This window comes from Cebus imitator, unplaced genomic scaffold (assembly GCF_001604975.1).
Source record: "Cebus imitator isolate Cc_AM_T3 unplaced genomic scaffold, Cebus_imitator-1.0 Scaffold39, whole genome shotgun sequence".
In the NCBI taxonomy this organism is placed as follows: domain Eukaryota; kingdom Metazoa; phylum Chordata; class Mammalia; order Primates; family Cebidae; genus Cebus; species Cebus imitator.
In genome coordinates, this window is record NW_016107354.1 from 8,066,229 (window position 1) to 8,070,570 (window position 4,342).

The 4,342-nt window shown below is 41.3% G+C and overlaps 1 protein-coding gene across 2 annotated transcripts in view; it reads left to right on the forward strand.

The window, feature by feature from the left end:
- GTF2H1 (general transcription factor IIH subunit 1) overlaps nucleotides 1-4,342 on the forward strand; it is a 50,658-nt gene that overhangs the window by 960 nt on the left and 45,356 nt on the right. The gene's annotated exons all lie outside the window — the stretch shown is intronic.

Consider the following 4,342-nt stretch of genomic DNA (forward strand, 5'->3'; position numbering starts at 1 on the left):
GGAGTGCAATGGCGTGATCTCGTCTCACTGCAACCTCCTCCTCAGTTCAAGCGCTTCTGCCTCAGCCTCCCAAGTGGCTGGGCCCACAGGCGCATGCCACTATGCCTGGCTAATTTTCATATTTTTAGTAGAGATGGGGTTTCACCATTTTAGCCAGGCCACTCAGCTGACTTTTAGCAGTGCAGCAGATTGATAAATTTGAGTCTCTCCTAGGTGATATTAAATGCACATTGCAGTACAAATGTGAAAAAAAAAAAAACTAAATCACCACTCAGTTGTGAATGCTTCCAGTGTACTGCCCTCAAGGCTTGTAACCTCTCCCTGCTGGTACTGTGTGTCCTGCCCTCTGATAACCTGCTTCTCTGTGCTATTTTATTCCCTACTATCAAAATGTTGTTTGGTACACCTTGAGCTTTCCTAGCATTTTGGCCACCTTTTATCTCTGTCTTATGGATACAGCTGATAGAGGTAACTTTGTGCCCTTCTTTCTCTTTCCTGCCTTCATTGTGGCAGTCTCAGGCCTTGATCTAGTGGTTCCTCTTTTCACCACTTTAATTACCAACTGATTACTCGTCTCTCAATTTTGGTAATGCACTCTTGTCAGCATGCAGTATTTATTAGTGGATATGAGCATATTTTCCTTTTTCATGCACCTCTGTCGAACTTTCCTCCTCCTGCCTCTTCCCTGCACTGCTGTAAAAGGTACTAGTGCTCAGTCCTAAAATTACCACAGCAGTTATTCTCCTTAATATCTTCCTTGTCTTTGAAATTATCCTTAAAACAGTACATTTTGGTCACTCTTACATGCTTCTAAAGTTATTCCCTGTAATGCTGAATTGTTAAAACACTTTTCAATTGCTTGATGGTGAGTGGCATTCCAAATCTCCATTTTTGTATGCTGGCAAATATAACAGTGCTCTCTAGTAATCCTCGTTTCAGAGAATAATTTCTCTTTCACTTGTTTCCCCCATTTATCTCTTGCACGTTGGAAAAGGGGATGTAGGTAATGGATATGCAGAGGTGCAGTAATTTAGAGATTTGTATTCAACCAGTTCAAATTCTTCCCTATCACTGTTTCTTTTTAAGGGCAAGATCCAGTTATTAGAATCTGTATGAGAAATGGTACATTGATCTGTGAATTGAGAGCTATAGGGCTTACTGGAGTTTAGGTAAGGATGTATACGCAAAGATTTCTTATTATGTCTTACCAAGGGATTGTATTCTTTTAACAACAAGATCTTAATGATGTCATTGATATTTCTTGGACTCTTACTATAGGCCAAACACTATATTACTTGGGTGCTAATATTACAGAGAACCCAACATATATGGCCTCTCTCCTCCCTTTTGAAGCTTGCAATCTGTCAGGGGATGTATACATTAAAAGAATTACATTAAAAATTATTTTGTAGGCCGGGCGCGGTGGCTCAAGCCTGTAATCCCAGCACTTTGGGAGGCCGAGGCGGGTGGATCACGAGGTCAAGAGATCGAGACCATCCTGGTCAACATGGTGAAACCCCGTCTCTACTAAAAATACAAAAAATTAGCTGGGCATGGTGGCACGTGCCTGTAATCCCAGCTACTCAGGAGGCTGAGGCAGGAGACTTGCCTGAACCCAGGAGACGGAGGTTGCGGTGAGCCGAGATCACGCCATTGCACTCCAGCCTGGGTAACAAGAGCGAGACTCCGTCTCAAAAAAATAAATAACATATTTACTAAAACATGGCCGGGCACGGTGGCTCACGCCTGTAATCCCAGCACTTTGGGAGGCTGAAGGGGGCAGATCACCTGAGGTCAGGAGTTCGAGACCAGCCTGGTCAACATGGTGAAACCCCGTCTCTACTAAAAATACAAAAAATTAGCTGGGCATGGTGGCACGTGCCTGTAATCCCAGCTACTCAGGAGGCTGAGGCAGGAGACTTGCCTGAACCCAGGAGGCGGAGGTTGCGGTGAGCCGAGATCACGCCATTGCACTCCAGCCTGGGTAACAAGAGCGAGACTCCGACTAAAAAAAAAAAAAAAATTATTTTGTAGTAAGTGCCATGAAGAAAATAATAGGAGACTTCAGCTGGTAACTTTGAAGCTTAGCATAGACTGAAAAAAAAAATGAGCAAAAGTCAGTTAATGGGAAAGGAAGAGAATGTACAAAGGCTCAGAGCAAGGCATATGAAATTAGATTAAGACAAATACATTTTTAACTGCAAATAATGCCTTTACTAGAGATCTTGCTACTTAAAGAAGTCTTATAACAGACTACTTCATAAAATCGTCTTCTAAGTAAAGCTAGGTCTTCATTGACCTGATCTGTTTAAATGTAACCTACACCAATAACTTTCATAAATTTCTATGGCTGTTAGAGAGTTCTACTGGGAAGAAGTGTTTGCCACTCATGCACTCAAGAAAAAGCTGGAAATCACAGAAGGCACGGTAAGATAACGCCAGGGATTCTATTAAATCTGATTCTGAATTCAGTGATTCTGAAATTGGTCTTGAACTATTAACAGAGGTACTACAGATGACTAGGAAAATTTACCAAGCAAATTAGCTCTGAGACAATTAAACTCCCTATAAATGAATTTTGATATGAATGGTTTTACATGTTATGTATAAGTGTCTGTGGCTGGGCATGGTGGCTCACGCCTGTAATCCCAGCACTTTGGGAGGCTGAAGGGGGCAGATCACCTGAGGTCAGGAGTTCGAGACCAGCCTGGCCAACATGGTGAAACCCCGTCTCTACTAAAAATACAAAAAATTAGCTGGGCATGGTGGCACGTGCCTGTAATCCCAGCTACTCAGGAGGCTGAGGCAGGAGACTTGCCTGAACCCAGGAGACGGAGGTTGCGGTGAGCCGAGATCACGCCATTGCACTCCAGCCTGGGTAACAAGAGCGAGACTCCGTCTCAAAAAAAAAAAAAAAATTATTTTGTAGTAAGTGCCATGAAGAAAATAATAGGAGACTTCAGCTGGTAACTTTGAAGCTTAGCATAGACTGAAAAAAAAAATGAGCAAAAGTCAGTTAATGGGAAAGGAAGAGAATGTACAAAGGCTCAGAGCAAGGCATATGAAATTAGATTAAGACAAATACATTTTTAACTGCAAATAATGCCTTTACTAGAGATCTTGCTACTTAAAGAAGTCTTATAACAGACTACTTCATAAAATCGTCTTCTAAGTAAAGCTAGGTCTTCATTGACCTGATCTGTTTAAATGTAACCTACACCAATAACTTTCATAAATTTCTATGGCTGTTAGAGAGTTCTACTGGGAAGAAGTGTTTGCCACTCATGCACTCAAGAAAAAGCTGGAAATCACAGAAGGCACGGTAAGATAACGCCAGGGATTCTATTAAATCTGATTCTGAATTCAGTGATTCTGAAATTGGTCTTGAACTATTAACAGAGGTACTACAGATGACTAGGAAAATTTACCAAGCAAATTAGCTCTGAGACAATTAAACTCCCTATAAATGAATTTTGATATGAATGGTTTTACATGTTATGTATAAGTGTCTGTGGCTGGGCATGGTGGCTCACGCCTGTAATCCCAGCACTTTGGGAGGCTGAAGGGGGCAGATCACCTGAGGTCAGGAGTTCGAGACCAGCCTGGCTAACATGGCGAAACCCCATCTCTACCAAAAATACAAAAATTAGCCAGTATGGTGGCATGTTCCTATAATCCCAGCTATTCAGGAGGCTGAAGCAAGGGAATCACTTGAACCTGGGAGGCAGAGGTTGCGGTGAGCCAAGATGACGCCACTGCACTCTAGCCTGGACAACAGAGCAAGACTCCTTCTCAAAAAAAAAAAAAGTTATGTTCTTCCCAGTTGATATAAAATAGTTCTGTCTAATGTATCTCCACTGTGCAGTTTCTCTGTCTTCATACATTTTCTTGCCTTCTCAACTCAGAAAGATTTTTGTATTATTTTCCAATACTAACACTTTATTTGTGCTACTGTAAGCCCAGTTATTTGAAGACTTGCTCTGTCAGCTGTCCTTGCTCACTGCTTGTCTTCCAACTACTGACATACTTTAAATTATGCTATTTAAGTAGGATAATGAAGTATCAACATACTTAAAATTATCTGCTAACTTCTCCCTAAAATCCTCCCCTCTCATCTTTCTTAGATTTTAACTCATTTTTGCTAAAATGTAGGCCCTAATTTGTATGGTTTTCAGTCCAGTTTCATATTCTACACAGTGAGCTTTTTAAAATATGTTATCTCTAAGTCCAGACCTCAAGTGATCAACCTGCCTCAAAACCCCACCTCTACTAAAAAAAAAAAAAAAAAAAACAAAAATTAGATGGGCATGGGAGTACACATTTGCAGCCCCAGCCACTGGGA